Source organism: Corapipo altera, unplaced genomic scaffold (genome assembly GCF_003945725.1).
Source record: "Corapipo altera isolate COAL_440 unplaced genomic scaffold, ASM394572v1 49, whole genome shotgun sequence".
Taxonomy (NCBI): Eukaryota; Metazoa; Chordata; class Aves; order Passeriformes; family Pipridae; genus Corapipo; species Corapipo altera.
Genome location: NW_020884879.1, coordinates 14,485,443 through 14,508,095, shown reverse-complemented (window position 1 = coordinate 14,508,095; position 22,653 = coordinate 14,485,443). Strand labels below are relative to the sequence as shown.

Here is a 22,653-nt window from a genome sequence, read left to right as displayed (position 1 = left end):
GAGAGAAGCAACAGAATTCTGGTTTTATTCCCAGATAATTAAATAACAGGAAGAATGGCTGAGGGTATCAAACATAAGAATATCTTAACTGAGGATCCGAGCCAGCTCGTGTTGCAGAGCTATGTCTGCGAGACAGGCATTATTTACACATTCTGGTGAAGTACTTCACAAGTTTAACATTTTAAGGCAGTTTATGAATTTCTAATGTCAATTCACACAAAATGTGCTTAAACACCCAGATGCTATGACCAAAACCAAATGAATCATTAATTTGAAGTTCATCTGAACTGGTGAGGTTAAGTCAAACTTCTAGTTTAAATTTACATTGCCTTGGATGTGAAAATTAACATCCAATCAGCAAAATTTACTTTTAATTGGCTTGGACCACAGATGTACTCTTTTCTTTTTAGTGTGCCTTCTGATTTTAATTGGGTGGAAAACTGTTGTAAATATTTTCTTCTTTCTCACCCCTTCTTCCCAAGGTTTTTTATAAACAAGTGAAGTATTGTTTAGCTGCTATGCTCTAGACCCCACACACCCCAAAGCAAAACAGAGAAAAAGTATGTGTTCAGATCACTACAGAGCAGGGTTTTATACATTTTTTGATCACACATAAATGAACAATTTGTCTACCTCCAAACAAATTGATCAGTGCAGCTCTGAGTGTCCTTTTAGCTTTGCTTCTCATCATCTGTGTAAGGAGAGAAAAGTAGGCTTGGAAACTCCAGCAAATGAACCTAAACACATTTGCTCAGCGGTCTCTGAGTCTCTGGTCAACAGCTCTGCGCTGTTCAAAGCCCAAGTACAAGTACATCACTGTTCTCTCATTTAAATGTAGAATAATTCTAGGATTCATGGCAATGCCAGCTTAAACTTAGCTCTAAAGAAACCCTTTGTTTTCAAATAAATCAGTGCCTGGTTTTAGATAATTCTATAAAGAATCCTATTCATCCACTACATAACATATTAGTTAACATGAAAAGAGAACCAAAGAGCCAGCCAACCTCCAAAAAATTCTGAAAAAAATTGAAGTTAAACTAATCTATCTGGCATATGCCTTTAGAGTTACATGCAATGTGTGTGGACACATACACAAGACTTAAATCTGCATTGGAAATAGCACAGTTCATTCTTGATACAAACACTTTGCACCAAGACAGCTGAAAATTTTGGAGCACACTGGCCACGCTCTCTCACCATAGCAGTGTAATTTCTCAGGTTTTCTGTCACAGCTGGAAGTATGACATTATTTTCAAGGGACACAACCAAGGGACAGCTTTGTTGGTCCCCTGACAGAAATACCGTATGTTTTCTATCAGGGCTCTGAAAACAAAAGGATGGCAGGAATGAGCTGTTAGTCCCAACAGTTCCAAAGACACCAGATATTCTCTTACCAAGAATTTGGGAATGTGAAATTCAGATGCTTTAATATTAATATGGTGCTTAACCATTTCTGTGCTAGTCTGAAAAATTGAGGACCCCTTTTAAAGATCAATTGATAATGATAAATTAGTTATTTACAAGAAATTTATTGTAAATACTAGGAGAATAAATTAATACCATTATGTTAATTATTTAAATTAAATGCTTAAATGAAAAAAAAACCAGAGAAAAACAATCAGGAGGCAAATTGGATTCTAGGCTGTCAGCATCTACTATAACTCCAGATAACCCTCTTCTGTTCCACTTCTTACCTCTCATAAAACATTGCTATACAGTCTTTAATACATGTTCTTTCTACTTACCTTTTATGAAAACATAGCTCTTTTCCTTTTTTTTCCTTCCCCACCTCCCTAATATATTCAAGATGCACCACTAGTATGGCAACAAAGAAGCAGAAGTCTTCTAGTTCTTTGGTGCACTTGTCTTCAAGGCCTTTGACAGTCTGGGTATTTTTGCCAGGTAGCTTTTATTTCTGAACTGTCCTAAGTTTTCTCTGGTTTGTAGGTTTTGGTAGCATTCCAAACTCGTAGATTTAATGCATCTTGCTTTTGCAAAGTATGGTTATGTCCCATCATTTTTTTTCTTTAATTGCCTCCTGTTCATCTTCTATGTTCTTCCCAGCATTAAAGCAAAACACATACCATAAAGTGGAAATTCCACTGAGTTTGAGTAAAAGCATTCATTTTCTGAATGTTCAGTCCTTACTTATTTACTAAACTTAGTATGAAATATATTTTAGGCCTTGATAGTGATCCCAGTTCATAAATACCTAAGCTAAGATGCCAAACAAAAAAACCCTCTAAACCTAAATTGTCACAATATAAATACAGTCCTTCAGAGTCCCGCAGACCGAGCACACTTCCATCTAAATACATACATCCAACATTCCTGCTCTGAAGCAGGAACTACAAAGGGCATGAAAGAGGCGAGAAGACAGATAGTCATGGGCTGCAGCACATGGTCTGGGAGGTGAGTTAGAGGCAACTGGACTTAGCCTTGAGAAGAGGAGACTTGAGGGGCACGTAACAGCAGTCGCCCGATGTCTTCAAGAAAGGTACCAAGGCAGACGTAGACTCTCGACGTTGCATTACATGAGAAGGGAAAATCCAACTAGGACAACTAACCACTGAGGCAGGTTGCCCACCAGGGCTGTGGAGCCTCTGTCTTTGGGAGGTTTTCAAAACCCAGCTTGACAAAGCCCCGAGCAGCCGTGGCTGAACTTGGGGTTAACCTTCTTTCAAGCAGGAGGTCACATTTGCCACCTCCCAAGGTTTCTTCTACATGGAATAACAGCATGATTTAAGATGTTTAGCCCTAAGCAGCACTTACCCCTTCAGCTTATCTTCCTAGCTGAATCCAGAAATTTCACTGTAATGCAATGTTATATGCAACATCACAGGACAACAATTCTTGCAAGTCCCCAAGCACTAACATTTTCTCATTAAAATATCAATTTGAACACAGATTAACGATGCAAAGCTCTGAAAGAAAAAGCCATCAAGACAGTTTCTGAAAAATAGAACTGTGTTTCCAACTAGTGCCTTGTTTTAACAGCAAAGTTACAAATTCTCAAAAATTGGCACATGGTTTGCATATATTTAGACATCAGATTTTGCATCCTACATTATACTGATAAATACAAATACTTGAGGAATTACTTCAGTTCCATAGATGTTCAATAAGCACTGAAATATGAGTTATAACTCTGTGGGGCACTACAAATCTATTCTGATGGACCTGCTACAGTAGCAATATTGGGTCCAGAATCAGAGGCAAAGCTTTTCTTGGTCTGATGTCTGTTCCAAAATATTTTGCAATTAACAATACAGTGAAGATATTTTAAATAGTTCTGTTTCCTTGGTTATTTCACAACAGTAAACAAGAGACAGAGAAGTACCATTGAAGGAAAACTGATTGCAAGAGCTGGAAGAGACAGCAGCAGCAAAGCAACATGTTGGTGCCTCATAAGCTGATGGAAACATGTCCATCCTGCTTCTCAGCAGAGGCAAAGGTTCAGAAGCTGGTACCCCTTTGGTTTATATTACTCCAAGAGAAATATAACGGTCTGTAAAGTTATGCAACTTCTTCACTGGCAGCATTTTGCAATAGTATCTGGCGAGGCACTTAGCACTAGCAGCTTGCCAGTTGCCCTCACAGTTTCAAACAAGGCTGCCAAGAAATAAGATGTGACATCTCTTTGAATAAAGGAGCTTTGAAAAAAATTTAGACACCAATCTTGCTTACAAACACTCCCCCTTCAACCAGGTGCTTTCCTGCCCTAAAACAAAGAAAGACTGTAGTTGCAAAGCAAAGCATTTCAAATATGAGGAAATAAGAAGTTTCCTTTCCTCATCAGATGATGCTTGCAGGGTGTCTGAGAAACGTTAGTGAAAAGATCACATGAAGACACAACCTTACTTCTTCCTTTGCTAAAGGTTAGGGAAGAGGACTCTCAACACAGAATTGGATGAGGGAATTGAGTTACAAATTGAGTTTACGTCGCAAACACCCAAATCTGTGGTACGGATTACTTACAATGACACCTAAAAACCTGCATAATACAGAACTGGCAGGCTGACACTTATCGCCATACAGATAGGTGTAACTGTGCAAGAGAGGTGGCTCAGGATGGAAATTCCTGCGCTGGAAACGGGGCTTTCTGGTAGGAAACGCTGGACGCTTTCCCCACTTCAGCTTGAGGGCTTAAACTTCTAAACTAGGACTACGAACAGCTGTCACCACTCACTGCAGATCTCTGAGCCCATTCTTCTCCTAGGCCCAGTTTTCTCCTAGAGCAATTAGCCAAGTCTTGATCCTCTCTTGAAACGTAGAGGATGTCATGAAAATGTTCACCTCTGATAACAGTCTCATCATGAGCAACCAACCACTAGATCCCAGCCCTCCTCCCAGTGGAACACACAAACTGCTGAGAGAGAGAGTCAGGTTCCGGTCCTCCCTCATGTCAGCCTCAGGCAACCTGCTGCATCTTCCACACGAGGGCCCAGGTTGAACACAAAGAAAGACACGTGCCTTCCCACTTGCTTCCTTCAGCCTATTCAACAGCTACAGAGGTGGGAGATGTGGGCTCGAACCCCTTGGGCACATGGATCAGGAGCCCAGATTTCAACTACCAGAACACGGTCTACTCTTCAGACAAGTCTTACCACCAGGAGCTCTCAGGGAAAGGTGAGCACTGGCTCCTCTTCTGGCAGTGTTTTAAAAAAGGAAGCCTAAACAACTGCATTTCAAGACACAACCAATCCCATCAGGGCGTGTGTTTACAATGTGCTTGCCAGGTGTCCTAGTTTCTTCATCTCCTAAGGGCTTTGATGCTCAACTGCAGCAGCTCTAGATAAGGCGCTTAAGAACTTTCTGCTTAAAGGGAGATCCAATACATTTAAGACACTTTCAGAGTCAGGCAGGCACAGTGTTAGGTGGTTTGGAAGACGGGGGAATAAATTCTGTTTGAGAACTAGGAATGCAAGAAGGAATCTGATTAACACATTTTAAAATGTTCTTACAGTATGCTGAAGCCTTTTTGTTCTAGTTTGGAAAGTGTAAGTGTTTGCTCTGTAGGATATTCTAGCATATGGATACTACTTAAACTGGAACAAAATGAATCCTTCAATATAAACACTCATAGAGCTGGATTCAAATAAAAACGACATATTGCTTTACTACTGCTCAGTCTATACAAATACATACATTACTTATGCTAGTTTCTAGTTCCTTGGTCTACAGAAAAAAAAAATTCATAGCAGAATAAGTCTTCACTGACTTAAGGATGTCCAAAAATGAAGTCACAAAACCAACCAATAGTGACTTTCCTTTGGGAAGCGCACATTCCTTTGAAATAACATTTTTCTAAATGACAAATTAGACAGCCAAAACAAAAAATTAATTTGCAACTGCAAATATGTGTAATCTGAGCTCTACTTCCATGCAGAAATGCAGGGCATTTGTGTACAAAATGGCTTGTAGCCATGGGACAAAAAAGCCCCAGTAACTCGCATGCAAATTATAAAACTGAAACCATCTGGAAAATGATCTGGGTTATAGGCAGGATAACCCAGGAGAGAACTGATGTGTGGATGTGGCTGAAGGATCACAGCTTATTAGAAGCTTATCCTATATGGATGGGATGGAAAATAAGATTTGACATACCCTCTTAGAGAGTGATGATTAACATGAACCTGCAATTAGCATGTGTGGCATTATAGATTGACAGATGATTTCCATCATAAACCCTAGATCCTAGGAGAGACAAGAGATGCTTTGCATCTATTTTTATTTGCTAATACCTACGACAATTTATTTCATATACTTTACTTTTGGCCCTCAGCATACTCAATTGAATTATCTTATTGGTGGGTCAGGTCAGCTTTGGAGGCTTACAGCTATTCCAGTTAGCTAGGCTGAAGCAATTCTGCATATTAAAAACCAGCGATCACTATTTTAAACACATGCCATTACAGTCAAATTATCCACCTACTAGTGGGTTGACTTTAAACAAGTCAAAAAATGCAGAGAGTAGTAATTTTAAAGTGCCCACATCTTAAAACTCGAACTACGAGCTCCCTGCAATACATTCTTTTATAAGCAGAGTGGGCTAGGAACCACATAACTAATGTCCCCTCGTAGGTCCTTTGAAGACTTCTGTTCAATGAGACTTGAACATCCAGCTTTGTCAGACTTCTTTAAAAAGATACCTGTCCTTAGAGAATGAGAACGCACACAGCAATAGTAAAAAGCAACAACAGCTATGAGCTGTTGATTATCAGAATGAAGATCCACTCCGACAGCATAACCAATGAATTGCAAGCCTTGCAGTACTCTGGATGCAGCCCATGTATACACCAGTCCACATAACTCTCCTTTCCCTCAGGAAATGTTTAATCCTCTTTTCGGATTATAATAGGTACTGAATTTATTAAATTAGCATGAAAGAAATTAAATGCAAGGGCTGCCAACATCTATTTTGAGTGCCCAGTATAAATGTCAATGCTATTTCAATGCTCAGAGCATGTAACAAAGGGGCTGTAGTACTTACTACACAGAAATACAGAGATCACTAAATGTTTTTTGATGCCAACTAGTGCATATTCCTGCTCTTCATACATTCTCAAAAATTAAGGGAAAGAGCTGGAAGAATTCCCATCAAATAAAGAGCTTTGCAGGAGCGTGTAAGTGTCAGCAAGGGGAAGTCAAGGAGTTCTGACCAATGCTCATGAAAGCACTGAGCCAAAGACATCCTGCAAATACAAAGTCACACAGGTGAGTTTTATGGGATACTCTTTCAAGCTCGACCAGTTCTCCCCTTAATGCAAATCCTCAAAGTCTGCGTCAGAATTTTACCTTCCCGTAAAAGACTTGTGCAGGAAGTACCAATACTTTGCAAGTCCTTCTGCACAAGAGGAGGAAACATTTTAATTCTCTCCCTGCCTCCAACCATCTCTCATACCGAAGGTGTTTAAAGGGGGGAAGAGGCAATTCCAGCCCTTGCCTGTCTAGCACACAGACCACTAAAAAGAGGGACCTCAGATATGAACTATGTCCACTTCTTTTCCACCGTGAGGCACAAAGCAAAGCAAGCCACATCTCTTCATCCTACTGGGGCACGCTGCAAAGGCTCTCTGGGCAAGGGTTCCTTCACCTGCTCTAAATGTAAATGCCAAGCCATCCTTCACCTCTTAAAAGTCTGCAGCATTACTGTCTTTATTGAATTAAGTAGTGGAACTGAAGTGGAGTTTAGTGGTGCCTGTGGTTGCAACCCAGAAATCAAACCCTCCCACACCCAGCCAGCCATGCAAAATAAAGCATAATAAGTAAAACTACACATACATGCAGTAACCCATAAAAACATTTGGGCAAGAGTACTAGCAGGAGCCAAGTAACACTACTGTAGAAGAGTGGGAATAAAAAAAAAAAACAGGAGAGGAGAATGTGAAATGCTGAATGACTTTGCAACTTCTTTGCAAGTACAATATCGAAAATCTTAGTCGATGAGGGAAAAAGAAAATCAGAAGTTTCTGCGTGTTTGTTTACTCGTCTGTGAGCACTTTGCCCCGTGTCCGTCAGTGGATCCCAGCCGCTGGAGCCGCACGCCCACGCGGGGAGCAGCGCTTTCCTGCGGAACACTTTCAGTTCCCCCGTCCCCCTCCGCAGGAGCCCCCCCGTGAGGGCCACACCGAACACACTCCACGGGAGCGCCGGAGGTGCGGGCAAAGCACGAAGGCGCTTTCGGGCTGCAACAAAAGGGAAACAAAACGTCCTCGTGTCCCGTATCCCCGCGGCCGCCGAACCGCCGCGGGGCCGGACGGCCTCTCTTTTCCCATGCCCGTCGGAAGGGGCACGGACCCCTGGACAGCCGGACCCCGTGTACCTGCTTCCCTCCGACCCCCCGTCCCTCCGCTGGCCGGGGCGGGCCGGTGGTGCCTGTCCGTCCGTCCGTCCGTCCGCCCGCCCGAGTTGCCGTTTCCTCCTCCCCGCCGCGTCAGCCGCGCTCCTCCCGCCGCGGCCGCGGGATGACGCGGTCCCGCCGCGGGGCTGCCCCCTCCCCGGGCGGCCACGGGCGGCAGCCGCTCCCCCGCCGGCGCAGGCAGGGCCGCTGTCGGTGTCGCTGTCGCTGTCGCAGCCGCCTCGCCTCCCCCGCCGCCGGCCCGCCCCGACCAGCGCCCCCCGGGCGGTGCCCGGCGCGGGGTCAGGCGGGGACTCGCAGCCCGCCCCGCTCCCGCCCCGGGCCCCGCGGCTGCAGCTCCCTGAGGGACCGCAGAGCCTGCGGCTGCCGGCTAACGCGGAGACGTGGGATGCAGGGGCGGATTAGCGCGATCCTCCCGCTAAACCTACGGATAATCCAGGGCGACGCGGTCCTCCCCACATCCAGCGCCCAGCGGGCGCGCTGGCCGCGCCTCGGGAGCGGGTTCCGAGGGCTGGCGATGCTGTGAGGCCGCGGGCAGGGGTTGTGCTTCATCGGGACGTACACGGAGCCTGCACAGGACCGAGCCGCTCTGTCCCCTGCAGAGCTGTCACTGCCCGGCACGGAAAGCGAGGATGATTTTCGATGCCAGTATTTCATCCATCTGGGCAGCAAAAGTAGATTAATAGGGCTGGATGGAGGAAAGAAACATCGGAGACGTCATCTAGGGTGCAGAAGTATCCTCCCCCCTCTGTCTTCTAGGCATTATTTTGCCTTTTTAGTTCGCTAATCAGTATTCATTTCTCACAGCAGGATGTGGTAAAAATAGAGTTATCAGTTTGTCTGAAGCAACATTTGCTGTCTCTTTTCTGGCTGCTTCTTTCACGTTTCCTGACACACTTTCTTCACCACATAATACCACAGGGTGCAGCACACTAAAACCCACCCCACCCTTAATTTGTGCAATTCTGCCTCAAAACACTTCTGTCTGTCAGATTCATGGTTCTGGGTATGGCTAGTTGAGGTTCCCATGTGGCACACCTTAGAAGATGGCACCAGCCTGGAGGCCTCACAAAACAAGGAGAATTTCAGGAAGGCCTCAGAGACGGGATGTGAGACAAGGGAGGTTGTTCCAAGCACACTCAGGGTGCAGGTGAAATTTGCTGAGCGGCAGTAAGAGGAAGGGAAGAGACTACTGAGAAAGCAACAGCTCTTGCATCCTGAGATGCTGGAAATAAAACAGAGACTTTAGTATGGGTAAAAGTGAATACCAGACAAAGAGCTTAATCTGGTGGTCTGGTCTGGTTAACCTGATGTCATAGTATGTCTTAAAAGAATGATCACTACATTACAGTGTCCGTTCAATACAGTTTGGGTAGTACCTTACTTCCCAGCTTTTAAGGACTCCCAAACAAAGGAGTGAAATGAAAAACTACAGCTAAAAGCCACATCTTTGAGGAAAGGTAGGAATAAACAGCTCTTGCCAAGGTGGTATGTTTTCATGCAAGCTTCCACTTTCACTCTTTTAATTTAAAGATTTTGCTGGCACATTTTTAGTGGGAATGCTGATTTAACCCATCATTATGCCCAGTCATTTGACCACACCTAAAATTCACTTCTCGTCTTTGTCTTTTCTTTAGTCTACCACCACTCAGTGGAATTGTACACTTGAATTGCTGCAACTACTATTGTGTCAAACATTTTTCTTTCTGACTGACAGCATCTTTAAAACTGTGCTAATGGTCAAAAATATGAACTCGGAAAATTGCCAGATTATTTAGATAATTTAAAATAGAAAGGCACATGGAGAAGAGGGAGCTGATTTGAGACAGCCAGCACAGCTTCACCAAGAACAAGTCCTGCCTGACAAACCTAGTGGCCTTCTATGATGGAGTGACTACAGCAGCAGACAAGGGAAGGGCTCCAGATGTCATTTATCTGAACTTTGTGGAGCCCTTGACATGGTCCTCCACAACATCCTTCTCTCCAAATTGGAGAGATGTGAATTTCATGGGTGGACTGTCCATTGGATGGGAAATTGGTTGGATGATTACATCCAGAGGGTAGTGGTCAATGGCTCAACATCCGAGTGGAAATCAGTGACAAGCTGTGCCCCTCAGAGGTCCATACTGGGACTGGCACTGTTTAGTGTCTTCATCAATGACACAGACAAAGGCATTGAAGGCACCCTCAGCAAGTTTGCAGATGACACCAAGCAGCCTTCCAGTACCTAAAGGGGCTATAAGAAAGCTGGAGAGGGACTTTTTACAAGGGCATGTAGCAATAGTACACAGGGTAATGGCTCTAAACTGAAAGGGAGTAGATTTAGACTAGATATAAGGAGGAGAATTTTTATGATGAGAGTCATGAAACACTGGAACAGGCTGCCCACAAATGGCAGATTCCTCATCCCTGGAAACATTCAGGGGCAGGTTGGATGGGGCTCTAATCAAGATGAAGATGTCCTTGCTCAGTGCAGGGGGTTGGGCTAGATGACCTTTAACAGTCTGTTTCAGCCCAAACTACTCTATGATTCTGTGCTTCTATGATCATCGTAACCTTCTGTTCCTCCTAAGTCTGCATATATTTAACAGGAATTATTCTTTCATCTTTTCACCTATTTCTGCATTGGATTAAATTAGTAGAGCAAGACTGAATAATAGATGTAACCATTCTTCCTTTCCTTTCTCTTCCAAATAACCTGAATGATGAAAAAATCTTGGAAGCTCTTTTTCCCATTTGAGGGCAAAATTAAAAACAGAACAAAAAATGCTTCTTTCCCCTCCCTAAAAAAGGAAAGATCTACCCCAAAGTAGGCTATAACCTGATGTATTATCACAACATACTTCTACTTCTTAAACATTGGATAAAGTGCCTACTGCCACTGGGATTTCTACTACCAAAGGTCTATCCAGGTATTCTTGTATTGTTTATTCGTTACCTGAAATTAAAAATTGTGAAAAGCATCAATTTAAAGTGAAATCCACTTCAGTTAGCTAATAATAATACACAACTCTTTCTAGAGTTTTCCTGCCACTTAAAAAAACACAGAGCTGGTAGGAAGGAACACAAAAGGTCAGCTATAAATAACAGCATTTTATCAGTTGAGGAGTCTGAACCACTGGAAGTCTCTTCTTGTCCTTTTTTGTGTGTGCGTATGTGTGTAAAAATGCCACAAATCTTTCTTTGACCTGATATAATCCATTTTTTTCCTGCTTCACATGGTCTTTGGCACAAACTAGGCAGCTTGAGAAAGACATAGTCCTCTTGCAAATGCTGGGTTGTCATGCTGACAGCCTGGGGAAAAGCTTCCAGTTTAGACCACAATTGCAGATGCAGCCCTGGCCCCTCCATGACATTGCCATAGTGGTGTAGTCCCTGGGTGACTGTAAATTCATGCTCTTTCCATGTTCATTTGTCTGCACCAGAGACTCTTCTGTTGCTACTCAGGCTACTGTCCTACTGTACAGCCAGAGCAGAAGACCTAAATACCAAAGAGAATCTGAACTGCCTTCCCTTCAATGCAAGCAAACTTCACCTATGGTAAAAGCCTCTTAAAAAAAAAAAAAAAAAAAAAAAAAGGACAAAGGGAAAAATTACTTGCCAGTACATTCTGCCTTCTTTTCCATTGTAATTTCCCTGTAAGAATGGCACGTTTTCCTCTTGCTCTGGTATTCTGCTGGGACGACATAAGTACACACTCAAGGTCCCTAATGCTATGTCATCCATACTAGGCAGCACTAAATCTAGAAAATCTTTAAAAGGTCAGTCTCAGGCCTGCTGCTGAGCAAACAAAGCTAATAGATGTGCTCATTTGTTCCCTCGTGTTTGCTCCATTGTTCGGTTTCTGTTCTTAGGCATTTCCTTACAGACAGGTTGATTTATTTAACTAGACACAGGCCAATGTCTGAACAGCACACCTAGAAGCACCAGCAACACAGAAAAAGAAAATGGGGGGAAAAAAACCCAGATGATGATGACATACTGCTTTTAAAGCATAACAAAATTCCTGTTAGTATCAGCAGTCTGGTGCACAGACTAAGGTCAGAGTAAACCCTTAGTGCAGTAACTCAGTAGTTGTGGAGATGATGCATTCTCCACCTTATAATGAGAAACCAAACAAAGGGCAGAAATATCTTTTGCGAGGCCACCATGACTTCTCCCTTTTTGCTATACCTTCTTCCATTCTCTTTGTTGCTTCACCTATTTGCATGTCTCTCCCTTTCTTCCCTTTTCTTCCCCTGTAGCAACTCTGCCTTTGTGCATCCTACTTCTGCCTCCTCCCATATAAGGAAGCCCCGTAATAGTGTGGGCTGAACTTCAGAGGGGAAAATGCAAAGACAAATGGTCGTTAGCTGATGTAGACTTACAGCAGGCTTTCTAGGACTATAGGCTATGAGCCAAAGTAGGGATGAAAGAAATAGACTGAGGGCAAGTGGAACAAATAAAAGTTAAGAAAGTTTTTAAGCAGAGAGCAGAAAGTTATATAAGATGATCTTTCACCTAGGACTGTCTGTTCAGCAGACCTGACAGGACACGTTCAGGCTGGTTAGATCCCCCACAACCACATGCTAACAAGGAAATAGATTAATGATTACGTAGCATGAGAAAGGCTTGTTGTGACATGGCATTCGTCTGCCACTGAATCCATGTTCATGAGGAGGTTTCTATCTTCAGGCACACAAATTTCCATTTTTTTTGGAGCAAGGTCCCAAAGGAATTGTAAAGTTCCTCTTCAGGGGACTAGCAGACTGGAGGAAACTGAAGGGAGACTTTGTCACAGTCTACAACATCCTTGTGAGGGGAAGAGGGAGGGCAGTCACTGATCTCTTCTCTGTGGTGACCAGTGACAGGACCCAAGGGAATGGCCTGAAGTCATGTCAGGGGAGGTTTAGGTTGGATATTAGAAGAAGGTTCTTCACCCAGACGGTGGTTGGACACTGGAACAGGCTCTCCAGGGAAGTGATCACAGCACCAACCCGACAGAGTTCAAGAAGCATTTGGATGATACTCTCAGGCACATGGTGTGACTCTTGGGGATGGTCCTGTGCAGGGCCAGGAGCTGGACTCAATGATCCTTGTGGGTCCCTTCCAACTCAGCATATTCTGTGATTGTGTGATATTTCTAATTAGCATAGAGATTTACAAGGTACAGGTATTGATTTTACTTTATTCCAATAAGGTAGTATAACACATTTTATTGAACATTTGAATCTTGGACTACAGCAATTAAGGTGAAAGTTCAACAGAAATCTTAAAAAAGAAGAAACTTAAATGCTTTGTTGAACTCCTGGAACTTAGTTGCAAAATCACATCTGGGGATCCCTATCTAACTCTCATTGTGCCTCCAAAAAATGATCTCCAAAGCATTGCCATTAGGCTTTCACATCAATACCCAAATCACAACAGGTACAGAGGTGTGGAGGTCACCCTTCTCATAGCCACCATTTTAAGTTGGTTATATTTCCTACATTGTTGGAGTTTTGTACTTTAGTTTGTACTTATCTGTGCCATGAGGAAATCTAGATCAGATTTTTGCAGAATTGGAGTTCATCATGGGCAGATATTCAGGTGAGGTGCCCCAGTCCAGAGTGTAAACGGAGACTTTTCCAAGTCTTAATTGTTATTAAATAATAGTCATTAGCTGTTTGATCTTGAGTCAAGTTGAATACTGTTGAATTGAATAGGAAGAAGATATTGCCAATTTCTGATATTTCAGGACATGTAAGCACTGTTGCTTAGCCCCTAACTAGGAGCAGCTTTCAAGTAACTACAGTTCTGTTCCTGAAATGGTGAGAGGTAAGCAGTTAATCATGGGATCCTCTGTCCAGGTAGCTAGTAATCATACATAATTTTCTTCCCTTCTTCCAAAAAAGAAATTTGTTATTCCTTGATCATATCCTCTTACTCAACTGCTGTGGCATATTGTGCTGCTATTTAACGTTTTAAGTGTTTTCTCTGTAAAGTTCAAAGTTAATTAGACCAAAAAGCCCTTTAGCTTTTGTTACTGGGTACACTGTAAGGTTCATTCATTCACACCACAAGCCTGTTAAATTTTTGCATTCAAAGCAGATCCCATTTTTGCATTCAGGATCCCTGCTGCTTTGAGCTATTTGTCATGTGAAACACCAGTAACATTGGCTGCAGCATCTAACAGTCAACCTCTGCAAGCACAGTCAACTAAAATAATGGAAGACAGTATATTCTTCAAATCTGTTGTAAAGTTCTTAAAAAAATTATTTTTAAATTTTAAGTTGGTTTTAGATTTTTAAAACTATTTATTTAAAATATATTAAATAACAGTTTTCAAGCATCCAGCCAAGAATTAGAAGCTATTTCTCTAGAAAAAAATACAGGAAATAGGGCAGATGACGTGTTGTAAGGGTGCTCCATTATTGTTGTATCAAGATGCCTCCAAAGGGAAATCCAAAAAACAGACCAAAGAAAACATGAGAGGACAAATAGTCATCTTCCTCAAAGCAGGATATAATAATTAAACAGATGGTAAATTAGAGACCCTAAGTGAAACCCAACGTCCACTTTTGCTTCTTTTCATTTTTTTGTTAAAGGGTATTGGGATTAAATCTTAGTGGTATAGGAAAAAAAATGCATGTGATACAGCAATGAAAGTTTCCAAGAAGCTGAGATTGAATTAACTAACCAAAGTTTCAGTGCAAGAAAATACCCCACTTAGAAAACAGATTTATTTAATGAAGTGGGTTTTTTTGTTTCTTCTCCCTTTTCATTTTCATCCCAGCTGCGGTTGCCATTTTGGGGAACAAGAAAGTCCCTGCCTCAGATGTTTCCCATGAGTTATCAGGAAGTAGCAACAATGAGGCAACAGCTTGCATGGAAATAAAATCTCAAAACCTACCACAAATTCACAGAGGTGTTCTTATTTGTCTTGATACAGGAGTCAGGGTATAAAATCTTTGAAAGAAGAGGATAAGCCTTTTGAATAGGCAAGAGTAGAAGACCGTTAGCCATTTCTAAGTGAAGTGGAGGGGTTGCAAAAGTGATCTGAAATCTTTCATATATGTGTCATTTGGAAGTGTTTTGACTTAATGTGCATGCATCAGTAATGCAGGCACTCTTTTCAGCCCTGCTGATACTGTGAGTTCAACTTAAAAGTTAAATAAAATTTTTGTTTTCCTTCAGTTTTGTTCTGCTTTCTCATCTTTACTGTCTTCTGTTCTATGAACTTTCCCATACAGTAATGCAATACAGATACAACCAATTAGGGAAATGGATGAAATTTTGCTGTAGGACAAAAGGGAAAGACATGAAGTTACTCTTTTTTTTATTATTATTATTTTTTTTAAATAAACTCACACACAGAAATAAGTGGAGTGAAATATGATGGCTATGCAATGAAAGGATGGATGAACTGGGCAAGTGAAGAAGAGATATCTGTGTTACCAAACTCTGGGGTTTCAGTAACTCTATTCTAAAAACATCCATTCTGTAATCAACTCTTGCAGACCTCCAGCAAGAAGGACGGAGTTAGTGTCTGAGATGTGCTGACCAACTGGTACAAGGATCTGCTGCCCCAGGTGTGCTGACTAGCTGGTACATGGATCTGCTGTCAGTAAAGCGTGTTTAAAACACCAGTAGCTATCTGCTTCTGAAGTTACTTCTTTGCTGGTGGCAGCTGCTGGAAGTTTATGAGAAATCCTTTTGCACTCATGATAGGAGATGGCTGCTCACAAAAGGTCTGTTTGGGAAGTGTCTGCAGTCCTAGGGAGTGACCGAGGCACAATATTTAAAATAGGGATTCGATGAAACTCAGCTCTCCTAACCCATATACAAGAAGGTAAGCTCTCAGTCTCTTTTTCTCAAACTCTTATTTTAGTTTTTTTCCTAGTTTTCAGCGTAGTCAGCATGTTTTTATTTGTTTTCATCAGGAGCATTCCCCCAGATTTCAGAGTTCACCTTGAGCACTGGGCTGGCTGCTCCTGGTATAAACAGGAGGTTAAGAAAATTTAACCATCAGAGGAGTGGATTTATCAATCATGGACACAAATAGAAAGATAGGAAAGGTTTGTGAGTAGAGCAGGCTATTTATCATGAAGCAGCATTATCTCTAACATATTTTTCTCATATTCTCTAATTCTGTATCATCATTCTTTACTGAGATCTTGATTCTTACTTCCAGTCTGTGTGTGATACCTGCCTCAGTTACCTAGCTCTTGCATGAGGACATCCATTCTTTTTTTCAGCCTTTTTTTTTTCTAGACTACGAGTAATTTTTTTGTGCATTTAGCTTGGACTTTTCCCTGTTGGTTTTCATGAAATGAGGTACTAACACACATTGTGCTTGCTGCAAGTTGCCATGTTGATCCTTTTGTCTACCTGTGAGACTCGTTCTCTGAATCCTCTAAAAGGCTTTGCTTTTTCATAACAATATGACATGGCTGACTCACAATCAGTTTGTGATTCACTGTTGCTCTGATCCTCTCTGAAGAATGCTTCTAATAAATTTACTCCTTTATCTTATGATTACAAGTGAGAACAAAATATTATATATGCTGATTTCTAATCCTATTTATTTCACTAGACTGTCAAGATAATTTTGAACTATAAATTTCTCCCTCAAAGTGCTTGCAACTCTTTCCAGCTTAGTGTTTCCCACAAGTTTAATAAGAAAAATCTTGCATGTAATTAATGAACAGACTGAGGACAGATGCTTGCATAACCTCATTTTGATATGCTTTTACAGTTTGGTAGTGACCAGCTGCTCTGCATATGTTGTGGTTACGTAAGTTTGCTATAATCATGGCTTTTCTATCTAGCACAGCAGTATCAGATCAGTGCATTTTCTGCCAGCTTGATTGTAAAGTGTAATGTGAGAGGATACCAAAACTCATGAATGCCAAGATCAGGCAGCTATCACTTCTCACGTTTGTGGCCTGCCCTCACTGAGAGAAAATATTGGGCTGGCATTGTCAAGCACTCCTCACTGTAATAGAGAGCTTGCAGAATGTCCTCTTTTGTTTGTGGGATGGTTTTTTGGTTGTTTGGTTGGTTGGTTTGGGTTTTTTTGTAGTTTTGAGGTCAATGTCATTGCTTAACCAAGCTGATTTTTCTATACTTTACTATTCCTTGGATCAGGAGGGTTTGGGCACATGTAATCTCTGATTTTTTCAGAATGATTTTTGATTTTTACTTTCTTCACATGCAATATTATCTAGCAATGTGGAGAGTTTCAAAGATGTTTTATTGAAGTTAATTGTTCTTCTTTTGCTCTCTTGTGATTTCTTGTGCAACTTGTTTGATATTTTTGTTTACTCAGCTAGATTTACTCAGATTCAAATCTAGAAAGCCTTCCCTATAGGGTGCCCTATGTTTTCTATACTGACAGAATCTCTCTTATACCTTCTACCTGTTAATGAGCTTTCTCCCAGTGTACCCATTTACCAGCAGATATCTCTTAATCTGAGTAGTGAACTTGATGGTAATGAAGGACCTTAGTATGATTTTATTTGAAAACCTCCTCTTAAAATTATATTCCCTGAATCTTCTGTATCCAGTGCTCTATAGTAAAGTCATACCATCTTTCCTCTGCCCTCTCTTCACCCCCACTTTTTTGCAGTTATTTGAATTCTGGATGATAAATTCCGGACCTCAGAACAGGCACTCATGTTCCCAATGTGCAAATCACGTTTTCCCATCATTCTCCAGCACACACTGTTCCTCGATATCAGTATCTGTCTTATGAACTCCCCTCCAAAGCTTGCTATGCTAATTGAAATCTCGGGGCATAAGCAAAGCTCATCTTGCTTATTTGCTCGGTGCGGTAAAATCATGTAGGATGTTCAGCAGCTGGCCCCTCTGTTTTTCTTTATCTGATTACTCAGATTAGAAGGCAATAGAGTGACAAAGTAGTTGTGCCCTACAGCACTGATGTATCATCCGTGTTTCCAGGGCGAGTGGGAAGGTTCCCTTCCTTGGTTGCTGCTGACACCTACTGCCAGAGCTGAGTGCAGCAGAACAACGCTGGAAGAGGCTTTGGCACTCTGTCCCACGATTCGTGCTGTGTAGCTTTGGATTCGGACTACCAGTATTGTATGTACAGAGAAAAGCACCATCCTTGGTCTTATGGAAATAAGAGTAATATAGCCCAGAAATGGAAAAATCTCCAGGAACAACTTGTTGGGGGTTTTGTTTGGTTGGTACGTTGCTTTTGTTTGTTTGTTAGTTTGTTTGTTTGTTTTATTCCTGTTTTTCTTGTAAAATTAGTGAAGGACACGAGTTAATTGAAAGTTCCTTCATGCATTTTCCACGATAGAAGCTAATGAGTTTATGATGGGTAAATACTTCTCAAAAGCAAATGTAATTTTTTTTTTAATAGATGATACGTCTTCATTGTTACTGTGAATGCTCTTTATATCAGATGCAGGAAAAAGCTTCTCTTCAAATAAATTCCTACCCAGCAGTAGGGGCCTGTTTCTTTGTTTTTGCAACTAATTGCAAAAAAACCTTTGCTTTTTCTCTAATTTCGATACCTAGAAATCACATCCAGGACAATGAAGTGTGGTAGAAGATCCCACTTACTGGAAGGTTTTTAGTGAACTGCAATGAATTCATGAACACAAGAGCTATAGTTTAGGCATTTAAAGGTGTATTAAAGGACCAAGAACCTTCTGAGCTATTGGGAAACCAGAAAATATTGGAACATCTGGCTACTGGTGGTAATGGTTTTTGTGCATTTTGGAAGGTGGGGCATTATGCTCAGCTTAGTAGCCAAAGGACAGGGCAACAAACCAGTTTAAAGGGCTCGTCTAGTTTAAATTTGAACTGTAATAACATCTAAGTTAAAACCCTCAGGAGAAAATCTAAGGATAGAGTGACTACATTGGTTTTTCTTTTTTTTCCAGCCTGTTGATCCAGTCTCAGCATTTCGAATTTGTGTATCAGGTTCTCTGCTATGTCTTCGACTTTGAAAAATACAGGCTCTGAACCTGTGAAATACTTCCAAATTTTAAGCATAATCGCAAGCCAGGCATCACTGCTATGTGCTCTCTGTAAGAAGTATTTATTGTCTTTGTCCTCCATTTATATCCTTGACTTGGGAATTCTTCTGTACTGGAAATGGCAGTTCATTCTTCCCTGCTAAACGGGGTGTTTGCAGAGAGAATTTCACTTGGGACCAGACAGTTAATCGGGACGCTTAAATACGTGTGGTTATCGTATAGATTTAAGTAAAGCTTTAACAGCTGATGAGATCAGTGACACTATATGCTGTGAACATACAAATCAATAGGGCAGAGAGTGTGTTAGTTGCCCAACCTATTTTATTTTGAGGCATTTATCTTTTTGTGTAATGAGATTGTACCATTCCTTCAAATTGTATTTGACAGAGCACTATGGAAAGCAGATAAATATTCACAGTAATCGCTATTGAGGCGTCCATATAATCAGGTTACACATCTAAGCTAATAACACTTACATTTTCCTTTTTTTTAATGGTCTACTACCCTAAAGATCGATTTTCTATTGACAGTTCCTTTCTAACGACAGTCCTGATTAATCCATTTTGTTTGCCAGTTGTGCTGACATCAATTCGCAGAGGGATATTCAGAGTAAAAAAATGTAGGGCCTTAACTTTGCAGAGGAGTTCGCATGTGAAATCAATTTAAAATGCTTTCAAGATAGGGCCTCAGAACCAGATTTTGAGCCAAGAAACGAAAGGAAAGCATTGGCAAAAAACCCCAGTTGTCTTGGATGCCCTGTTTGTCCCTGCATGAGAGTCAGCTGTCAAGCTGCTCTTACTGGACGAGGCTATACCTGAGCAAACATTAGGAGCATTGACTTTACAGCAGCAAAGCTTTTGAGCAAGTTATTTGGATAATGGCAATTAGTATTGGAACCTCTGCCTAGTATTTCCTTTTCATGTTGTTTTCCTAACGAGCTCGTGTTTTGCTAACACACATACCACATTCTGAGCAGCCCAAATTTGGTCTTGTGTGTAGGAATGACATCAGTGTTAACAGAGAGCATCTATTAGTGGTGTGAAATGCTGAACCTGTTGCAATGGCAGCAGTTCAAGCTCTGTAAAAGCACTGAGGGAAAACAGTTGTTCATTTTGGACATCATTGGGAGGCAGTAGAAGAGGGATGTGGAAGTTATTAATCTGGATGTATCCAGGACAAGAGTTACCAATCCAGGTCCCATGGATAAGTCAGGTGCTGTTTTCTAACCACCATCGAGTAACTATTAATTAACCCAAAGCTTTATGAAAGCTGAAGTTGCTCAGTGGGCATTCCTGTCCTGCCAGAACACTGCTGGGCTGCACGCTGCCTCTGAGGACAAGGACATGAGGAATCCTGTGACCAATACCCCTTTGTCATGCCATAGTTAGTGTAGTGGTTAGTGCTTGGGCTTTTAAAAATGCCTGCTCAAGTGATGGGCAAAACAGTTCAGCAGCAGTTTGGAAGTGAGTGCTGAATTGGTTTAACAGGAGCGATAAATACAAAGTCCCCACTACACGGGACTCAAAGCTGTGCCGTGCAGTGGAGCACATGCTGTTGTTGACTCCTTGTAGATAGCTGGTACTACTAATAGTACTTTTGATATCATAAGTACTAGCCAGTTGCAGTCCTATACATGCTTTTTAGACACTAGAGTGTCATATCTAAATAGAAATGGGTTGTGTTCATTGTGAGGTGTGATGATACTGCCACCTTCCCCTCTACCTCACACTTGTGTTTTCTCTCTCCTTTTTCTCAGGTGTAAATGTAGAGAGCTTTTAGGGCCAGGTCAGACTAAACTGCTAGTCTTGCAGGCTAGGCAGGGTCAGCTCTGCCAGTGTTTCAATGAAGATAACACCAGATCTTAGCTATCCTTTCTGTAGAGCAGGCTGAGGTGTAGCTGAAGGCTGAAAATAACTTTCACTTCTTGACAAAATAGAACATCCTCCAGTTTATTGTGATCTGATCTTTGGCATGATGCACAAGCCTCTTGTTTCTGTTTAGCTGGAAACTTCTCATTGCTCTTCCAAAGAAACAAGTCCCTCTGAGAAATAATTGCTTTGACCTGGGAATGACCCATTTCCTGAGGGTGAATGACAAAAAAGAGAGGGAGTAGCACTGGGTGAAGATCAAACTGAGCTTTTTACGTCTTGCATCATGAGCCTGAAATGAATGCCCAGTATTTTGACTGGCAGTGCTTGGTTCTCATCAACAAAGTGGCACGGGTTCAGATATATCCTGTTGCTGACAATCAATCACTCTTCTGACCCATTATAAATAGATTTAACTTTGTAATGAGTTTGATCTTCAAGTATGTGGTGGATGTGAAAGCAATCCCACTTTCTTGACTGTGATGTTGTTGTTTGCCTGTGAAAATAGCGTGGTTCTTGCTGTGATCTCTGGTAGAACTCGTTGCTACACTTCTGCAGGGTACCTACTAATAAGGCAGACACTGTATTTCCTGAATTTTCCTTTAAGGCTGCTTAAAGATTTAGTTACTTGCATAATCTGTATTCAGCGATATAACACAGAAGTTCCTTATCCTGTTTGCCAGATACAGTGTATAAAGCTTGTAAATAAAGATGCATTTAATTTGCATAAATTATTACCTTGCCAGAGAATTGTGATTTTTATCAAAGATTCTGTAATGAAAGTTTATTGTTGTGGAAATTGCTTGGGCAATCAATCATGATGATAAGTCTGCATATAGCTGGAAAACTTGCAAATGTCATTCATCGAAAACATCCATGTTACTTAGGGTCAAGTCACCATAAAAGATAGATTCTTGTATTGAACATAATTTATCCGTGAAATTAATGTAGGGAATAGGAAGGAGAAAGAGTTTTGACTTTACAGTCAGAGTGCTTTCATAAAAACATCTGGCTAGAGAAGTAAACAAAATATCATAAGTTCCATTGGCTTTGACAGTAAAAGCGAATTATTTCACCAGGGTGCTCCCTATTATTTACTGCAAAGTACTATCAAACAACAACAGTAGTGTTTATTTCCCACCTGCAAAGAAATGGATTGCTCCAGAGGCCACGATGTTACAGAAAAATTCTTTGACATTTCTTCAAAACACAGGACGAGTCAGCACAGGATTGTCACCGGCCGATGCCCTGAATAGTGCCCATTCTCAGTAGCTGCCACAGTTTCACAGAGGACAGAGCCTTCCCTATTTGCATTTTTACTGCGTCCCTGCTACTTATGAAGGGAAGGCTACAGAATGAATGGGCACAGACTGCTGATTTATCCCCAAGTACAAGGCGCATTGGCAGGATTATGGAGCTGTGATGCTGCTACCTTACTGTCATACACATAAAAAAGAATTAGTAGCAGCCAAGAATGAACATCTGTCTCATCATTTTCACCTTGTCCTCTTCAAATCTGCCACATATTTTGAAAGATCAGATAAAAGATTATGCTGTGGAATGCATACATACACACACACACATATACACACATTTTCTACGCTTGACAAATTACTGAAACCGAAAGGGAACGAGCATGCACAGCTCAGCTGCTGTCACTGGAAGGTGGCAGTGCTCAGTCTGTCACGGGGCCAGGCCTGGAGCCATTTTTTTCCTTAAGCCTGTGATAAAGCACAGAAACAGAATTTTTCTCTATATATTAATCATCTGAATCTTTTTAATTTAAATGTCATATGCATAAATTATTTGCTTAGGTTAATGAAAATGTAACATGCCCTTTGTCTTGGAAAATACAAGCACAATACATTCTCTATGATTTTTATTCTAATTTTTGATCATTTGGGTGACTCTAGAATAGGTAAAGCCTTGGGATATAAATGTCAGGCATTTGTTT

General features: G+C 41.4%; 1 protein-coding gene across 2 annotated transcripts in view; it reads right to left on the bottom strand.

Annotated features, from left to right (window-relative positions):
- Positions 1–7,947, bottom strand: part of LOC113944875 (serine/threonine-protein kinase Sgk3) — a 55,554-nt gene extending 47,607 nt beyond the window's left edge. For both annotated transcript variants that reach the window (XM_027638502.1, XM_027638504.1), the window contains exon 1: positions 7,826–7,947. The gene's annotated coding sequence lies outside the window, so the exon portion shown is untranslated. The remainder of the gene's footprint in view (positions 1–7,825) is intronic.
- Between the last annotated feature and the right edge of the window lie 14,706 nt (positions 7,948–22,653).